Below are 19981 nucleotides of genomic sequence, written 5' to 3' on the forward strand. Positions count from 1 at the left end.
CAGACCAAAGGCAGGACACTCTAATGGGAGTTAGAATTGGACCCTGTGGCTGTGCTGTGTCTCACCCCAGCTAAACTGCTCCTCTTGGAGCTTGGCTTTGAAGACTCACCAAAGCCTATAGTTCATGTAAGTAGATTATGCATGCAGAAACAGCCAAGGCAGGCCTTTCTAGGAGCCAGTAGGCCAGTAGTGTAAATAAGAGACACTGCAAATCACACTGAGAAGATACACAGCCTGTGGCTGCAGGCAGAACTTCCTCGTGTGCATTAAAGAGCACACTCCAGTGGCCACTTCTCCCTCAGGTCCCAGCTTGTTGCCCAGAGTTAGGAAAATGGTGGATGCTGAGCTTGACCAGGTGGATGGCTTAGTCTAGTCACCACTAGACTAAAAGCAGAGGTTAGTAAACCTAGCTGCCCAATGGAGGGTCCACTCTGGGAGGTCTCCATGCAGATGCGCCACCTGCCTAAAGTCTCTGCCCAGTACCTGGGTTACGTAGGTAACTGGCATACCTAGAGGCAGCCACCTCCCCTCACCTGGCCACACCTCTGCACCCCTGCCCTAGATAAGGCATGGGCAGGCTGTGGGTCACCCCTTCTCACTGGCTGTGCTTCATCTTGGCCACAGGCCAGCAGTTTGGGAATAAACTCTTCTCTCCTGCCTGAATACTGCGTGGTGTTCTCCTTTATCGGCTACCTACTTTAATAAACCTTACACCCACTAAACTGCTTCATTTGAGACCCCAGAGTCATCTACTTTGTGTGTGTGTACCAGTACTGAGGCTTGAACTCAGGGCCTAGACACTGTTCCTGAGCTTTTGTGTTCATGGCTAGTGTTCTATCATTTGAGTCATAGCTCCACTTCCGGCTTTTGGTAGTTAATTGGAGGTAAGAGTCTCATGGACTTTCCAGACCAGCATTGAACCAAAATCCTCAGATCTCAGCCTCCTGAGTAGCTAGGATTACAGGTGTTAGCCACAGTGCTCATCTTAGTTTACTTGTGAAAGAGGAGGAGGAGAATCATTTGGGGCCTGCCTAGATCACCAGTGAAAGCTGCCACAGCAGGAGTATGTGTCCTGGGGAGGCAGATGAGGGTCTCTATGTGCCAGAGGTCTTTCTCAAACAGCATCTGCAGGGGCTGACAACTTGCCATGACCCGGAAGAGGGCTTTAGATGTTCCCAACTGTAGGATTGTCCGAGGTCCAAGCCAATTATAGCCACATCTCCAAAGGTGAAGAGGGGCGGCAGACAGCTGAGTCCATTTATATTCTCAGCGTTCCAGAAAGATGGAAGGTGAGGGGCTTAGAAAACAGTGCATGGTGCCCTGAAAAAAATTTCCCTTGCTGGGTGCTTGTGGCTAGTATCTGAGGATCAAGGTTCGAAGCCAACCTGAGCAGAGAAGTCCATGAGACTCTTCTCTCCAATTAACCAGCAGTGAGTTGGAAGCAGAGGTGTGTCTCAAGTGGTAGAGTGCTAGCCTTGAAAAACAAAGCCAAATGAGAGCATTCTAGTGCCAGTTACCACCCCCAACACACACACACACACACACACACACACACACAAACACACAAACACATTTCCCTCGTGGGCAGCCTGCCAGTGGCATGAAGGAGCCCATGCTCATCCATCTGCTCTCTCCAGTGCTCCCTGCACTGGCATGCTCCTGAGAGCCTCCTGTGGGCCCCAGCCAGCACACAGGCTGGATCGCACTTCAGGTACAGAACCGGATGAGCAGGAAGTCCTGCAGAGATGAGTTCAGAGTGGTCTGCTGTGACTTCAGCTGTCCAGGAAAGTCTGTCACAGCCCTGGGTGAATGCAGAGGATGATGCTTCAGGAGAGCAGATGGTCAGAGCAGATAGAGGGCCTAAGCCTTGCTAACCTCATGCTAGATTTCAGTGGAGTTTTCCTGTATACCTTTACATGTGGCTACCTCTGTACCCATCAAGATGCTAAGAGGAGCTGTGGACTCCCATGAGCCTTCATCAGTGGTCTTGGGGTTCCTATTGGCTGTGCATGCCACCCACTTACTAGTGGTTAGACCTGAAGACAGACAGAAGGAGGGAGGGGAGAGAGAGAAGGAGAGAGGAGGTAAGAAAGGAGAGGGCTGGAGAGACAAGAGAAGAAAGAGAAACAACAGAAGAGAGAGAGAGAAAGAGAGAGAGAGTGAAAGAGATAGAGAGAAAGAGAGAGAGAGAGGAGAAGGAACCAATTTTGATCACATGTAAGTGCAAGGAGCAAGAAAGTCCTTTTGTCCCCAGGTCTGCTGTGAATTGGGGGCAGTGACCTCCCTGGCAGTGCTGGAAACCATCTCCTCTCTGCACTGCAGAGAGTCCTGCACTGCAGAAGAAGGGCAGCCCCAAAGCAGAAGAATAAGGTGTCCTTGCAGAGGATGCATGTTAAGGAGTTCAAGAGTTAATTACCGGGCTGGGAATATGGCCTAGTGGCAAGAGTGCTTGCCTCGTATACATTAGGCCCTGGGTTCGATTCCTCAGCACCACATACACAGAAAATGGCCAAAAGTGGCGCTGTGGCTCAAGTGGCAGAGTGCTAGCCTTGAGCAAAACAGAAGCCAGGTATAGTGCTCAGGCCCTGAGTTCAAGGCCCAGGACGGGCAAAAAATAAATAAATTAAAAAAATAAAATGTGGCTTCGTTGTTTAAAAAAAAAAAAGAGTTAATTACCTGTGTGTGCAGCCAGCCTTCTCACCAGGCCAAGGGGACCATTCCTGAGAAAGGTGATTATTTCCTGACAAGGAGAACAGCACTGATCATGTAAAATGTAGCTAGTTACTAGAAACAAAAACTAGCAGAGCTTATTCAAGCCCCTGGACCTTGCCTTGCCTGAAGTCTACATACACATTTGTGGACATTTTGGCCAATAAAATACCCACCCTTATGCTTTTAAACTTAAATCAATTTGACCTGAGTTTCACAACCTCTAACTAGAAGTTTTATCAGTGAATGTGAAATGTCCCCCTGGAATTTTCCAATAACCAAGTGGGAACAACTCTATTGGAATATGGACAAACTGTGTAGGTGAAGGAGTAAGAGATGAACGCTTATTCTGCACAACATGATGGGAAGAAGGGCAGCACAACATAGGAAGTTTGGTGTCGAGCTCATTCTTTACCCTCTTTTGTGGATCCTCCATTCCCCTTGCCTCCCCTCCCCCCACCCTGCTTCCATTACTCAATTTTCTGTTGCCATATCAGAAATGTATGAGGATGAGTACTTGAGAAAGCAAAGAGGTTTCTTTAGCTCCCAGATTTACAACCTAAAAGTCCAAGGTCATTAACATGACCTTTGGTAAAGGCTTCATTGAGGAATCAAGGTGAGAAGTCACTTGAGGAGTTTGCCTTGCTAATTTATAACAATTGGCACTCCTCCTTCTTCCCTCCCTCCTTCCTTCCGTCTTTTCTCTCTCTCCTTCCTTCCTTCCTTCCTTCCTTCCTTCCTTCCTTCCTTCCTTCCTTCCTCCCCCTTTCTCTCTCTCTCTCTCTCTCTTTCTTTCTTTCTTTCCCTCTGGGATTGAACTCATTGTGCTCCAGCTTAACTTGTTCAGCTTTCCTGCTCATGGCTAGAGTGCTACCATATGAACTATGACTCCAGTCTGGCATTCTGCTGGGTAATTGGAGAAGGAAGTCTCGAGGAGTTTTGTGCATGTGGTGGTTTCAAACCTCAGACCTCCCATCTCAGCCTCCTGAGAGGCTGGGATTATAAATTTGAGCTACTGGAATCCAGCCACATGTGGCTTTCTTGAGAAACCCAAAGTCTCAAGAGAATGGCCTGAGGACTCCCCAGTGATTTGGCTCCTTCCTCCCAGACTCCACCCTTAATAGCTTCCCTATTTTTATCACCATCACCCAGAGAATCAAGCTTCTAATACTTGCACTCTTCTGGGAGGCTGTGAACCAAATTGTGAACCAAAAGAAATGTTGAAGTTCTAGTTCCAGAATCCTCAGAGTATGATGCTGACTTGGGAACACGATTGGATTACAGATCCTTCCTTCCTTCCTTCCTTCCTTCCTTCCTTCCTTCCTTCCTTCCTTCCTTCCTTCCTTCCTTCCTTCCTTCCCCTCCCTCCCTTCCTTCCTCCCCCTTCCTCCTTCCCTGTCCCTTCTTCTTTCTTTCATGCTGATACTAGGGCTTGAACTCAAGGCATCACCCTTTTGCTTGGGTTTTACTCTCAAAGCTGGCATTTTACCACTTGAGCCATACCTCCACTTTTGACCTTTCTTTGTGTGCCAGTCCTGGGGATTGAACTCAGGGCCTGGGCACTGACCCTGAGCTTTTTTGCTCAAGGTTAGTACTCTACTACTGAGTCATACCTCTACTTCCAGCTTTTTTTGTTTGTTTGTTTAATTAAAGAATTTCATAGACTTTTCTGCCCATGCTGACTTTGAATCTTGATTTTCAGATCTCAGCAGCTTGAGTAGTTAGGATTACTGGTTTGTGCCACTGGCTAGATCATTTCTATTTAAGATAATGTCACACTGGATGGTTGTAATTTTTGCCCTAATAAGATGACAGAGTGGAAAGGAGAATATTAGAAAATGACCTGGGCAGAGCTAGGAGCCAAGCAGCTTCGATTCATGGCATCTCTAGCCCAGATAGCTACACTAGGACCATACCAGGCAACAAAGGGGTCCTTGCCTCCATTTTTTAGAGATCAGCGAGCCTGGCATGATGACCCCTTTATTTAGCTGCCAGAAATGTAAGGCAGTACATTTCTGTGATTAAGTCACCCTGTGTGGGGTTCTAAGTTAATCCTTGAAAAAGTGAATGAGAATATCTTCAAGTGCCTTACTTCATTTTTGTGAAAAAGGAAAAAACCCATCTTAAAAGCTTAATTATTCTGAAGACCAAGTCTATGAACATTTCCTAACACATTTGCATTTGAAGTAAGAACTAGAGAAAGGAGGCACTTAGTGAATGAACAGTGGTGAAATTTCAGACCTCAGGAGGGCCAACTCCCAGCCCCATGGCTGCTTGTGGTTATAACAGAAACTCCCAGAGTTCCAAAGGGGGCTAGGTTCTGAGACCCTGCACCAATTTCAATGCCAGTAACTCATTGCTTTTATAACTTGGCATTTTGAAAAGCAAACTAAAAGCAGACATTTTATTAAGGTGGTGAAATGGTGTGAATCATTATGATTATTTCATTATTCTTATCTTTCCAGAATTGTATCACGTTTGTTTTTAATTTCTGTTATTTTTAAGTAGTTGTACAAAGGACTTGACATTTAACCAATAAGTTATGAATACAATGTGTCTTGATCAATGTCACCCCTTTTAACATTCTCAACCATCCTTCCCATACCAATCCCTCCCATCACTTTTCTTAGTTTTGTAGAATGTACATACATGTTTTGACTGCATTGACCTCCACTTTTCTTCATCTATCCCTCTCTTCTGGACTCACCCCACACCATTCCTTTCAATTACCCACTTCTCAGTGTTTCTTTAGTTGAACTTTGATTTTTTTTTTTTTTTTTTTTGCTGGTCCTGGGGCTTGAACTCTGGGCCTGGGCAGTGTTCCTGAGCTTCTTTTGCTCAATACTAGTGCTCTACCACTTGAGCCACAGCACCACTTTTGGCTTTTTCTGAGAGGCTAATTGGAGATAAGCATCTCATGGGCTTTTCTTTTTTTTTTTTTATGTTTTGCCAGTCCTGGGCCTTGAACTCAAGGCCTGAGCACTGTCCCTGGCTTCTTTTTGCTCAAGGCTAGCATTCTGCCACTTGAGCCACAGCACCACTTCTGGCTTTTTTCCATATATATGGTGCTGGGGAATTGAACCCAGGGCTTCATGTATACGAGGCGAGCATTTTACCACTAGGGCATATTCCCAGCCCTCTCATGGGCTTTTCTGCCTGGTCTAGTTTCAAATAGTGATCCTCAGATCTCAGCCTCCTGAGTAGCATGAGCCACTGGCACTCGGCTTGATTTTTGCCTTTTGAAGGAACTACACTGTTTTGGAGTTTCTCCTGAATCTACCCTATTTCAGGTAATACATTCATATATACTCAAGGTACGTATGTGTTTACAAAGGATATCTAGCTTTTTCATGGCTTGAGATCTTGATAAAAATTTTCACTTGGTTAAGAGAGGTCAGACCTGAATGTGGCTGGGGAGACTGCACTGTGGGTGTTATTTCATTTCCATGAAGGCAAGATAGTTTTTTTCTTCTGCCATCTCTGTGCTGTGTGGCCACTCACTCATATGTCCACGACTAATGTGTGTAATCCACTTCCCCCAGGGATCTAAGGGACACACAGGCGACTCAACATTTCATCCCTTCTCCACTGTTTCCAGCTCTCCCCATGGCCCTGGGTGGGTGGTGGCTACTGTTTTTCCTTTGTTTTAGTATTTTAGGAGCAGAAAACCAAGATCCGTAGAACGCAAAATATGTTGGAAGACTGTTGCCTGTAGCAGGAAAACATCTAGTTGATCCTACATGTTAGCTGATAGGTTGTCTTTGTTTTGATTTAGCTTTTACCATTGGGAGAAGAGGGAGAAGGTTCTCAGACACATTCTTTGCATTCACAGGAAGGAAACAGTGTTGAAAACATCCAAGAGTAGCATGCACCCTGACTGTAAGACACAAATTATCCTCATACACATTAAATCCATTTCCACCTCCACAGGCATGACCTCATTGGGAAGCACGGACATCCTGGGGCCCTGTAAGTAGCCTTACATGGCTAACACTATCCCACACATAGGCTCTGAGCCTAGGAAGCTTAGAGAATCCCGCTGGCCTGAGGCCAGCTAGTGCATGGTTCCAGGAGAATCCTGTCTTCAAGACTCCTGCTCTCCAAGATGGATGAGGGGTCTTTTTTTTCTTTCTTTGAAAAGTGAAGAGATGATCTGGGTGCTGGGGCCTTATGTTTGCAATCCTAGCTCCTAGTTACTCAGGAGTCTGAGATTGAAGGATTGTGGTTAAAAGCCAGCCCTGGCAGGAAACTCTTTGTGGCTCTTACTGGCAATTAACCAGTAAGGTGGAAGTGGAACTATGGCACAAGCTGGCTGAAAAAGCTAAGAGACAGTGCCGGGGCCTGGAACTCAAGTCCTAGTGTATGCATGCACCTGTGTGCATGCAAACAAACATGTGTATGCAAACACATCCTAGTGAGATGAAGAGAAGTGTTCAAACACAAAGCTAATAAGGGCCTTCCATCTCATTTTATTTCCCTTGTTTGAACCATAAAAGCTTAAATCACTCTGCCTCTGCCTCCCCCCCTTTTTTTGGTGACAGTATGGGGCTTTGAACTCAGGGGCCTGGGCTGTCTCTGTCTATTTTCCACTCAAGGCTGGTGCTCTACCACTTGAGCCACAGCCCCTCTTCTAGTTTTGGTGGTTAATTGAACTTAAAAAGACTCACACACTTTCCGGCTTAGGCTGGCTTTGACCTGTTATCCTAAGTAGCTAGTATTACAAGCATGAGCCATAGGCACTAGGCTTGTCATTTTTTGTTGTTGCCTTTTGTTTTTTGTAGTGAGCAACAGGTCCCTGAAAACACCACCGTCAATTCTGTTAAAACATTCTCCAGTTAAGCCTAAGAATCTCAAGATCTGCTTCAACTCATAATAGTTCATCAGTCACCCACCCACCGGCTTCCTTAGCAAGAAGCAGGCACACAGCACCCAGAGCTCCGAGGGCTTCTGGCTTGGGTAGGCGGGGGCGGGAAAGGTGGGGGCTCTGGGCTACAACAGGATCTGGAATGTCACAACGCTTCCCCCCCCCCCACCTTTTCTTTCTTTTTCTCCCCCTTTGTTCCCCACCTGAGATCTCCTTTATTAAGTTACACATTCAGGTTGGGGACTTAAGAGGGGCGAATGGCTCCTGGATGGTAAAGGAGGGGAAAACTATTTCCATTCTGAAAACTATCAAGGAGGAGGGAGACACTTAGTAGCTCCAGGAAAAACACGGCGTTGGAGTGCAGACTTCCAGCCCGGTCTGTCTTTTGTGAGTCCTTCAAGCAGCGCGCGGGGCTGGCCCGAGGGCAGGGGAGCCCCGTGCCCAGGGAATCCCTGAACTTGAAAACGCGCCGTCCCACAGCAGAGGAAGACGCGGGAGATTCGGGGTTGGCGCGGAGAATTGCACAAAAAGAAAGAAAGGGAAAGAGAGGAAGAAAGAAAAAAGGAGAGGAAGATCCGAGACGGGGGCGGGAGGGGGGGCGCGCTGGGCAACCCTGGGGGTCTTGGAAGCAGGAGCTGAGTGCTATCCAGGAGCCATCGAAGAGGGAAAAGGGGCTGCCGGGAGTCAGGGGCGCGGGGCGGCGCGGCCCGTGGCCCCAGCGCGCGGTCGGGGGGCGCCGCGGGCCCCGGAGGGCGCCGGTGACGTCACGCCGGGGCCCCCGTCCCGGCCGGTGGGCGGGGCCTCGGCGCGCCGAGCGGGCGCGGGGTCAAGGAGGGGGAAGAGGAGGGCGGGCCTGGATGTGTCTGTGTGAGGACGGGAGGGCGGAGGCGGCGGCGGAGGGCGGGGAGCGCGCGCGCGCGTGGCTCGGGGTGTCCCCACCTCCACCCCACCCCCGGCCGTCCCCGAGACCCCAGTCCGCCACGCACGGCCTCCTCGCCACCCGCGGAGCCGATCGCGGTGCGGGGAGACCCGCAAGGGGCGGGGGAGGCGCGACCCCCTGCGGGGCTGCGGGGCGGAGAAAGCAAAAGTAAGGCGCCGCGCCCGCCCCAACTTTTCCCAACTTCGCCCCCCGCGGCGGCGGCGCCCCGCGGCCCGGCGCGTCCCCCGGGCGGAGACAGGCGGGAAGGGGGGCCTGGGCGGAGGCGGGGCGGAGGCCGAGGGGCGCGGGGAAGAGCCGGGCCACATCTGTGAAAACTTGAGGGAGGAGGAGGAGGAGCGCGGGGCGGAGGAGGCGGCGAGGCGGGCCGGAGGGAGCAGGGCGGCGCGCGGCCCGGGACAACTTTTCCACCCAGTGAGTAGCGCGCGATCGGGGCACGGGGGGGGGGGGTCACCCCGAATTTGTGTGTGCGTGTGTGTGTGGCGCATCCCGCGATCGTGTGTGCGTGTTGGGGGCTTCCCATCGGAATGGGACTTTCTCCTGGAAAGTGGACCGGACGCCGAGAGGGGCCGCTGCGGGCGGCGACGGGGATGGTGGTGGGACTCTTTCTTCCCTTCTCTCCTCCCTCTCGCGGGTGAACCGAGTCCGCGCCCGCGCCGTCGCTCGGGGCCCGTGAGTCAGGGGGGATCGGATTACAGAGCCCCGGGGCCGATGCCCGCGCCGCACGGGCGGGCGGGAGCGGGCGGGCAGGGGCCGCGCCACCGGCGCGCTCGCACACTCGCCCTCGCGCACTCCCGCCGTTCCCCCGCGCCCGCCCCGCGCCGCAGCATGCCCGCGCCCGGCTCCCCCCGCACGCGGCCCGGCCGTTCGCGGTAGCCCCAGCCGCTCGCCGCCACGCGGACCCCGCCGCCGCGCGCCCGCGCCCGGGACGCGGGTCTAAGGGAAGTTGGGTACTTGACAGCCGCCGCCGCTGCAGGTACGTCCCGCCTGAAGTTCTTTGTTTTGCGGGCCCGGCTGCACGCTCCTGGCAGCCGCGCCCCCGCTCCCGGGTCTAAAGGTGCGCCCCAACCCGGGAAGGGGGCGGCCTGAAAATGGCTGTCAAAAGGCGCCCCGGTTGAGAGCGGGAGCGGGCGAGCGCCACTCTCCGGGAGCGGGGGCAAGTCTTTCGCCGGCCCCCTCCTCCTGGAAGACCCGCGGGCTGCTTCCGAGGGTCCGGCCCCGGCTCTCGGGCGGGCGGCTTCACTGCGCCGGGAGCTGGTGGCGCACGCCAAGTTCGCAGCCGGCCCAGCGCCCCGGCTCCTTCCCAAAGGGTTAAAAGAAGCGCATTTGGTTACGGAGTCCGGGCGGCTGGGCGGAAGGAGGCGGCCGGCGCGGTGGGGACGCTGGGGGTCGGGGAGCGGGGGCGGGGGAGCGGAGACCCTGAGGCCGCCGGGCCCTCTCCAGCCCCGGCTTCCCCGCGCCCGGCGGGTGCGGGGTGAGCGGACCGGGGAGGCGCCCCTGTCGTCGGAGAGGAAAAGTGAAAGTTGTGCCATCTGTGTGTGATTTGAGTTCGCTTTTATTTCTTCTTCCTTTGCAGCGGTAGCGCGCGCGCACACAAGCACACACAAGCACACACATATACACAAGCGTGCACAGAAAGGAAAAAGCCGTGGCAGTGCTGCTTGGAGAGGCCGCGTTTGCAACGAGCGGAGTGGGCGGCGGGTGGCTGCCGGGGACGTCCGGGGACCGTCCGGGACAGTGACCTCTCCGGAGTTGCAGCCGCGGGCGGGGTGCGCGGGAGGAGGAGCCGGGAGGCCGTGCCGACCCCTCACTTGCCAAGTCGGGGAGGCGACTTGTAAGCAGATTGGCAGATGTGGACTGATCCGCTCCACTCCCGGCTCTCGGTGGTCTGCCTGAACTTTGTGCTTCTGTTCCCGCGGTGCTCCCTTCCCGGAGAGGCGCGGGGACTCCGTCTTCCCCCGGCCCACTCTGGGTGGGAAGACCATTAGAAATTTGCTTTCTCTCTCTCTTTCCCACCCTCCCCTGCCGCCCTTCCTCCTGCCTCAACTTCTCATCTCCCTGGGTGGAAGCTGCCAAATCGAGCCGCGATTTGGGGGTTCAGCAGCTCATGGCTCTCTGCCAGTGTCGAGGTACATGTATTCATGCACAGAGCTCTCTCCCAGCTTTGAGCCGAACTTGGTCGAGCTGCCACTTCAGTGTGCAGTGTCGGACTATCCGCGTCCTCAAGTAATAACGCAGCCTGGAGCGCGCGGGCCGGAGGGCCGCCTCGGCCGCTGCGCACATACCACGTCCACCGCGGTGCCATCCGCCGGGCTGGCCTGATCAGTCCTGAGTTCCTCTCCTCCTCCTCCATAATTAGTCTTTCCACTCACAGTAGATAACACTTGGCTGAAAATGCAAGTAATTAAGTAATGCAACTTTTCCTTCTTAAGGGAGTGATTTTGGACAGAATTTGGAGCAAGCCTTGTTTTCTGTGTTTGGTGGAAATAAATGAACTTTTAGTAGAGTTGCAGGCGGTTTGAGTGCTTTGGGCATGGCTAGGGCCGGGACGGGGAAGGCCTGGTCCCTAGCCATCTGAAATGATCTCATTTCAGTCTATTTAAGACTGGGACTATTATTCATCCTTGTCCATTTTGTGCTGTTTGATGTCTTCCCACGTTATAGGCAGAAATCGGCAAGGATTGGCCTAAAGTATTAATTTTGAGTATTTATGTAATTGCTCTCTAATTTGAAAAGGTGCCTTATTGATTGATTCCTGTAATTATTTCATTTAGGTTTTAAATTAAAAATTAATAATAGCCTGACAGTTTCTTAATTACACGTGTCAAAATTATTTGGAGGCAGGAAAATGCTGTTTTAAAATAGTGCTATACTCTGATAATCTCTCTTTTCCTAAGGCAAGAAGGTATTGAATTAAAGCAAAGGTGACTGGTTTTAACAATGTAAACTGTGCGAAGTATCTAAAGAATTTGTTTATGTTACAAAATACTGGCCTTATCCGCCTGGTACACAAACACTCTGGCCAGTTAGATTATATAGTCAAACCCAAAACAAACATGAAATAACAGTTAAATTAGTTGGAATAGCATATTTATCCAGAGCAGAGAGTTTATTTTACACTATAAGCTGTTTAATTAGAAACTCTGCCTGAGGGCAGAGCCTTTCAGGGGTATATAATTCTTAACTTCAGCCTCTGTGAGCTTTAGTTTTAGGATTCCTGGATATTCCCAATGTTTGAAGTGACGTTAGTGAAATTTTGCAAACAAGGAAACAGTTAAAATACAGATTGTGTTATTACTAAATAAGCTAGCAGGTTCAATCCAGATGGTTTCCCAGTTTTCCTCCCCCCTTCATGCTTTTCACATTCCTTGACTTAAATCCTGATAGATACACGTTTTTATTGTGTATCTATTTTGCAAAGGACCACAGACAGAAATGAGAAAATTTAGCATGGATGAAAAATGGTTCTGTTGAGTTATTTCATTACTTATTTAATGAAAGGGTCGTTAATTTATCATTTGATGCCCAAGCCTAAAAGTTAGACTTTGTTTCTAAGCCAGTGAAATTTGCTTAATTACCTGCATGCCATAAGGGTTTCTTTCAGACTTCCTCTGTGCTTAGGCATTTAAACTAGTCCTTCCTCTGTAAGGTATCCTGTTTGCGGGCCTCCCCTCCCCCCCTTCCCATGCTAGAGTTTGGGGCGCTAGGCAGAGAAAGAAATTGGATGAAGATTTGTTCTTGTATTCTCTTATATGGAGACCCTAATGTTCTAAGAAAAACCTGTCTTTAAGCAGAAGCAAATCAATGAGTCATGAAATGTCCAAGAAAACCTTAGTAATGGAATGTTAATGCTTTTAGATTATCTTAAAAGTTAGACTTTACTTCTTTATGCAATTGTTGTAAATCCCCTGCTAAAGAGTTCTCTGAAGGAGGTTTTACTGGTGCTCACAGTTGCTTTCTGAGGTCTTGTCTGCCAGGTTTTTGGAAGATGCAAAGAGATTTGCTGCCAGCCTATTTCCTGAGAGACAATTAAAATACAGAAGGAGCTCCTGGAGAAATAAATACATACATATTTGTCAAAGAAAAGGGTCCACTTTAATGCTAATTTCAGGTAATGCACTCCTTAGAATACTGGAGAAGCTGTGGTCCTTCACTGGGCAATGCTGTCATTTTTTTTTTTTTTCTGGATGAAAATGGATCTTTTCTAGTTTCAGAACAAATAAAGGGAGAGGCAAGAAACCACAGCAGGGCTAGAGGACTGTTGCAAACTTTCTTCAAGTACTTTCTGTGTATTCTTTTTTTTTTTATCTTTACTTTTTTTTTGATGGGCCTGTGAAATAGAGCTGTAGACTGGTGAAGACTTTAAATGAAATTTCACACTTTGATGATTTTTTTTAAAACTTTGATATATTGACAGCAAAAGGAGCTGCAGTGCTTTCATAGAACTTGAGCAGTAACACCAGGCAGCCGACAAACGTCTGCCTGCATTTGTGTTTAAGTGCAGAAGAAAAACATGCTTGTGACCAGTGGACGCTCTTATCAACCCCCTAATCCCAGATCCCAGCCAACCCGGAGGGCATCCTTCAGATCTTGCTCAAATCACTGTGGACTCTTCACAGATTTCAGATTAAATATGCCGTGTTCCTGCCTCCAACCATGATTTTATGAGCTCACTAAGCTTCCTGTTTTAAGATTCTTTTCTTAAGTTTTAGAACCCGCTAAAGGCAATGGCTGGCTGGAGTTAGTGGTACTTGTTAATGTAGAGACCCTTTAGATTTTTCAGTCTCTCTTGAAAAATTGTCAAAATTATGTTTGTTTTTTTAACCCCCTCCGGTGGAAAGGCCGATTACCTAGGGAAGAGGGAAGAGACCTGCTGGAAAGAAATTCGATGTAAAATGTGTTTGCATGAGAGTGAATTTGATTGCAGACTTTACATGGTATTCGTTGTTTTATTGCTCTTTTCCTTGGCTTGGACTCTGAGAATCTGATTTTTTTTCCATTTGTAATTCAAAATGCACCACATTTTAGCGCCAAATTTCTTAGCTACTCATTACTACTTCATTTTTTTAATATGAAACTTTTTGTTCTCTCTGTGTGAGAGTGTGTGCATTTTAATGTCACAAAATGCCTCAGAAAATCTGTGACTTTCAAAAGATGTTGAATGAAAAAGCCACTCCATAGTTAATAAGGTGGCCCTGGCTTAATGTCAAACTGCTCCTGCGAGACAAGGTTGTGTTCTGCTCCATGTCTGCTTCTGTGATGTTTTACAGCTTTTTTTTTGTTGTTGGTTTGTGTTTGGTGCCAGTACTGGGGCTTGAACTCAGGGCCTGGGTGTTATCATTTAGAAGTTTTTTCCCCCAAGGCTGGTGCTCTACCACAGGAGTCACATTTTCTTTCTTCTTCTTCTTTTTTTTTTTGCGGGGGGGGGGGGTGTTTGATTGGCGGTAAGAGTCACACAGACTTTCCTGGCCCTGGCTGGTTTTGCACAGTAAATCTCAAATCTCGGCCTCCAGAGTAGCCACCAGCACTGGCTCAACTCTGTCTTATAGGGGTCCTGTTCCCTTGCATTTTGCCCAAGAGTCATAATTAAAGAAAATACATCATTGTCCAGCACTGGGTCCTATCATTCCCAAGAGAACCCAAGCCAATCTTGTGTTTAAAGCTTACTCAGTGAATGAAATCATGAAGGCTCCATTTGTCAAAGTACTGCATGGGGCTCTGTTACTTTTCAAGCTCCAAATTCATTGTCTGCCTTCATTGCTTAGCCATTCGTTCCCAGTGTGTTAGTGCTGTCTTCAGGCCCTGCTACCCAGCCCTTCTTCACACTATTACAGCCTGGAGTGTGTGCTCTGTCGATTTGTAGAATTACTGCTCTGATTTCCGCTTGGCTGCTTTGAGCTAAGTCCCCCTCCCTCCCTTCTAGCTGACTGTAATCCTTGCTTTCTCTTAAAGCTCCTTTTCCAGAGATTTAGGGGAAAACTTTCTCAAGGGCTGTGTTGGCATCAAACTGTAGTTTGGTTATAGCATGTCCCGTATGTATAAATAATACCTGCAGTCAATTGTAGCCATTGCTACTTTAGGCCCCAGACAGAGGGGCCTGCCTGCCAGCCAGTTCTCCTTTTCTTTTTTCTTTTCTTTTCTTTCTTTCCCTTCCCAACTTACTAACTTCCTTCTTCCCTCCCTTTCTCCCTGCCTCCCTCCCTCCTTCCTTCCCTCCCTCCCTCCCCCCTCCTCTTTGGAGGGGAGGGGCCTTCAGTGTTTGGGTTGGCAACCCAGGAGGTCTTAACTATTTGACTGTGTTCTTTAGTAATTTTTAGGACCCAGAACTAAGGTAGTTAAATAATGAGAGAGAAGGTTCATTTTTTAAAAAAGTATTGCTATAACTTTTAGACTGTCATGATATTGTATGATTGCTTATAATGTGGGAATTTTTTAGCTTTAGCTATTCCCTCCCCCCTCATTTTTTAAAGATTGCATAAAATGTCCAGTAAGAGTCTTGAGTGCTTTTCGTTATTAACAAGTAAGTTTGAAATGGTGGTATTGAAGTAATAGGACAGTTAAGCTCTGTTGTTGATTTTATTTTATTTTACTTATTTATTTTTGTCGGTCATGGGCCTTGAACTCTGGGCCTGGGCACTCTCCCTGAGCTCTTCAACTCAAGGCTAGCATTCTACCACTTGAGCCACAGCACCACTTCCGGTTTTCTGGTGGTTAATTGGAGATAAAGAGTCTCACAGACTTTCCTTCCCAGGGCTGACTGAACCTTGATCCTCAGATCTCAGCCTCCTGAGTAGCTAGGATTACAGGTGTGAGCCACCAGCACCCAGCTATTGATTTTATTTTGTGATATACATAGTATGTATACTATATATGTATATTATACAATATACATGTCATATATTACATGTAACATGTATACATTATATATTATGTGAGCATATTACATACTATTATTAAAAAAAACCCAATTCATTCCAGAGAGTGTAATCAGTGTAAGGCATAACATCATGCACCAGTCTTTTAAGAAGGAAGATGTGGTAATAATTCATATGCATGGAGCCTGTAACTTGGTGGCCAGATTGTGTGGCAGGCTACTGTAGGACCATGTTTGCTGTTGGAACTGTGCATGTGAAATTGCAATCCCATAGCAAAGAATCTTGCTGGGAGAGGACCTGGTATGTTGGTGGACGACAGATGAGTAATTTGTTCATATAGACTAGTAAGAAGTATTGTTCATGAAGAAGCAAAATTCAGAGGATAAAAGAGTGGACCAGGGATAATTTTTTCAAAATAAGGCTTTGTGTAAATTTTAATAAAAGTAGATTTTAAAGTTGCAGTGAAGATTTAAGAATCCAAAGTTGAAAAATGAGGAGGATGAAGAGTGGAGAATATGTGTAAAAAAATACATTAAATACCTTTGGATTTATCTGTAGTTGACTAACACCTCGGCCATTGGCCGGTTAATTATTGTGTTGGTTTAGAAGTAAAATGCTAGTCACAAGTATGCCTGTCTTCTTAGGATTTGTTAATACACACACACACACACACACACACACATACACAACCCAAGGTTACACTTGGTGGTGTTTCTGTCTTGGAAGTTGCTGGAGACATGTATTCTTGTCAGGAGTTTCACTGACTCAGATGGAGAACTGACTTTCAGATCTAGGTGTCTGAGAAGGGGTGACTGTATGGAGTCTAGCAGCAGAAAGCAAGTGTTACATTACCATACATTCTTTAAGGGTACCCATGAAAGCAGCCTGCCTCCTGTAAGAGCTGGTGAAGGCATAGGGGCAGGCTGATGCTGTGTAATTTTGCAGAACTCGAGCAATGAGGATGAAATGTAGGGCTTAGGTTATCCCCTTCCCCCGAAGTGTACTTCTGGCAGCTGAGAAACGGTAGCCCGAACAGTCTTTCCTTTTACATACTTAAGAAAAGTAAAGCCCATTCAGAAAGCTGTAGCTTATGGTCTTGAACTCCGGGGCTGTGTGCTGGCCCTGAACTGCAGCCTCACTTCTGGATTTTTGCTGTTTAATTGGTGAGGTGCATGGATTTTCCTACCTGAGTTGGCTTGGAACCACAGCCCTCAGATCTCAGCCTCCTGAGTAGCTAGGGTTACAGGGGTGAGCCTCTGGCAGCTGACTTGCTTATGATTTTTAAACTGTGACGGCACTGATTATTCTCATGTTGGGTTTGATATTAAATGTATAGATTTTGGAAAAGTTCAGAGGGAGTTAATTGATGAGATCCAAACTTAGCTTAGTCCAGAGCCAAGCAATGATTTCTTCTTCGAGTAATTCCATCTTGGAGCTGTCTCTCATGAATACTATGAATACTGTTTGTCTGCCATCACAGGCATCAGAAATAGGACAAAAGATTAGGCTGAAGATTTGGGGGACCCTTCAGTGCCTTTCAGGGTAACTCGGACAGAGCCTTCTTGTAGTTCAGGCTTCAGGCTTTCCTGACTCTGGGAAAATTAATTCTATAAAGGTAAAATAATTGTACATTCAAAAATGCTGTCATTAAAAATTCATGAAGATTTCATTAAGAACTTATGAAGTTGAGCTGCTTTTCCTTCAGAAGGAGGAAGGCAGAGTTGTGGGTGGGAGGGGAGAGCAAGCTTTAGAAACCTCGGGAACTCTTGGCTGTCACAGAGCTCAGGCACACCTAATTGATTTTAAGTCCAGAAAGATATTTTGAACACAAGAAAATGTCAACCACATTACCAACTGGTAAGATGAATTTTGTTTGTTTGTGTGTGTGTGTGTGTGTGTGTGTGTGTGTGTGTGTGTGTGTATGTATGTCTCCAGTGTTGCATTACTGGAAATCTGTTGAGATGTTTTACATTCTCCACATTTTGTTTATTGAACACCCAGATTATTTCTCACTTGCAGAACTGATCATAAAGATAAAATCATTTTCAGCTTATGCTTCTTGATTTTTACCAAAAAAAAAAAGGAAAAGAAAAAAGAAAAAAATCTTTCTGAAGGATTTCTCCTCTTTAGGAAAGGATTCTTTAATAGCTTATAGGGAAGTGTAAATATTTAATAGGAATCTTACCAGAGCAGTTGTTCCAAGGGTAGCATATTGAAATAGCTCATCCGAGAGGTGTCACTTCTGTGACAGAGGAGCCAGAGACTAACCCAAATCCTTTCCCAGGCTGTTTGCTTTTTTTTTTTTTTTGTGGTGGTGGGTCTAGGGACTTGAACTCAAGGTCTGGGGGCTGTCCCTGAGCTTTTTTGCTCAAGGCTAGCACTCTACACCACTTGAGCCACAGTTCCATTTCCAGATTTTTGGTGATAAACTGGAGATCAGAGACTCCCAGACTTTTCTGCCCAGGCTGGCTTCAAACTGCCATCCTCAGATCTCAGTCTCCTGAGTAACTAGGATTACAGGCACCTGTATCAAGCTGCTTTTAGAATTTTTGTAGCACTAGCCATTAGGAAGAATATTTAGTTCATCAGTAGTGGGCTGATGTAAATAAATGTGAATTCTAGAGGGAAGCCTTAGTTATGTTTTTCCTGGAGTGATTTCAACTACACAGAATTTGTCCCATCAGGCCTCATCTGATGCTGTACCTAGAATTACTTTTGCCTTTTTAAATGTTTTCTCTTAGCAAGAGAAAGTCTTCAGGTTATCATTAATCAGGGTTTTAACTCAAGTCCTTGTGAATTTTGAAGTGCAGTAAGAATAGAAAAATCCAAAATCCAAAAACTGTTGCCCAAGTTCAAGCAACTTAATCATAAAATCAGCTGGATTAGTGAGTAAACAACGGGGCACAGATTGTTTTGGTGAGGAAGGGTGTGCTAGTTGTTGGTGACTGAGGCTTCATCGCACCCCAGATTAGAAAGTTCAAAAAAGCAAAATCACTTGAAACATTGGCTCTGGCACTGGTGCTTTCTTCTCAAACGCTGGAGCATTCACAGTCAGAAGGAGTCCGGCTTTCCCTGCAGAAAAGGGGAGACTGGCTTTTGCAGGTTTTTAGAATAGGGGTTTCTCATGCGCTTTACTCTCTGGACCCCCCTTGTGGAGGGTGGGGACACGCAGCCCAGCTGTGCTCCCTTTCACCTGCCACAGCTTCTACATCTCCTCAGGGCAGCTAAGGAAACCAGACACGTGGGTGTAGGAGGTTAGTAGTGAGTTAGAAGTTTTGTAAGTGAAATGCACACACACAGGCTTCCTGCATACCTTTCAGGCGGTCCCTAATGTGTTTTTTGCGGCACACACACGTGCACACACACTTGAACACATGCACTGCACAACACCTGAACTCAAGCTAGAGGGCCATAGCCAGGGGCCTCTGCGGGAACTTTGGCGGCAGAGTGATCCACATTGACTGGGGCTGCTCCAGCCCTCCCACTGCTTAGAACAGCCAAGCCCTGGGCGGCCCCGGGGACCATCCCAGAGGGACAGTCCCCACCCCAGGGCCTCCACGGGCCCCCTGCTCCCGGCGCCCCGCCCGGCTGGCAGCCAGGCCTGGTCTCCGGGAGTGCAGATCCAAAGCCCGGCCTGGAGCCCCTCCTCTGCCCCGGGTACCCAGAGCCACTCCGGAGCGATCCCCGGCGAGGCGCTCCCGTGGCGGACCCGTGCGGTCCCCCGCGCTGGCACGGGGAGGGATCCCCATCCCTCCCCATGGATCAGCTTTTGGAGAGGGACAGGCTGGGGTGCTGGAGGTGGGAAAAGGCAGAAAGACTGGCTGGCTTGCTTCCCTTTGTCACGGCTAAGACATCCCGGACAGAAAAGCAGAACAGGAAAGCAGAGCGATCTTTCCAACCAAATGAACCACACTATCCAAATAATCACCGCCCTAAAGGGTGCCCCGGCCTGGCCTCGGAATGAGGGACCTTGGGCTTTGCCTGCTGCCCTCCCTCCCCCTCCACCGCGTCTGCTGTTTAAAGTGTAGGTCCCCCCACGAATACTGGGATTTGGTAAATGTTACCTTTCTCTTCTTGCAGAGGCAAAAACCCCAGCCACAGCACCCATGGTTAATTTAGAAGGGGTACAGGCAGGTTCAGAGTTATAATTGAGAAAGAAAAGACGCACCCGCAGGCAGGTTGCTTGTAGGAGGCAGATTAGATTTAAAATAGGGTCTGGAGTTAATTGCACCCTGAGTTTTGGCCTGGGGGAAATGAGCACTGGGTTTTGGGGTCAGCCAAATGGCCTTGGTGGCTTGCTGAGGGGAGGAACTTTGAACCTCCTTTTGCCCAGGTGAGTTCTGGCTTTTAGGGGACTATCACTAGTTCAGTGGAGAGGGCAGGGGCCTCATACCTCAGATCCCACGAAGGAGGCTGAGAATTGAGGTGGATCATGGTTCAAAGCCAGCCCAGGCAAAAAAGTCCTATAGACTCTTATCCCCAATGCAAAAAGCTAAAAGTAGAGGTGTGGCTTAAGTGCTGGAGCACCAGCAAGGAGTGAAAAGGTAAAGGACAGTGCTCAGGCCTCCAGGAGTTCAAGCTGCAGGACTGCCTGCC

At 48.2% G+C, this 19981-nt stretch overlaps 1 long non-coding RNA gene across 1 annotated transcript; it reads left to right on the top strand.

Moving 5' to 3' along the window:
• Window positions 1–928: 928 nt before the first annotated feature.
• Window positions 929–14630, top strand: LOC125346674. Its single transcript, XR_007210000.1, has 3 exons — window positions 929–964; window positions 7453–7456; window positions 14026–14630. It is a non-coding gene; the product is annotated as an uncharacterized LOC125346674 (long non-coding RNA).
• The last annotated feature ends 5351 nt before the right edge of the window (window positions 14631–19981 follow it).

Source organism: Perognathus longimembris, chromosome 2, assembly GCF_023159225.1.
Source record: "Perognathus longimembris pacificus isolate PPM17 chromosome 2, ASM2315922v1, whole genome shotgun sequence".
NCBI classification, from domain to species: Eukaryota; Metazoa; Chordata; class Mammalia; order Rodentia; family Heteromyidae; genus Perognathus; species Perognathus longimembris.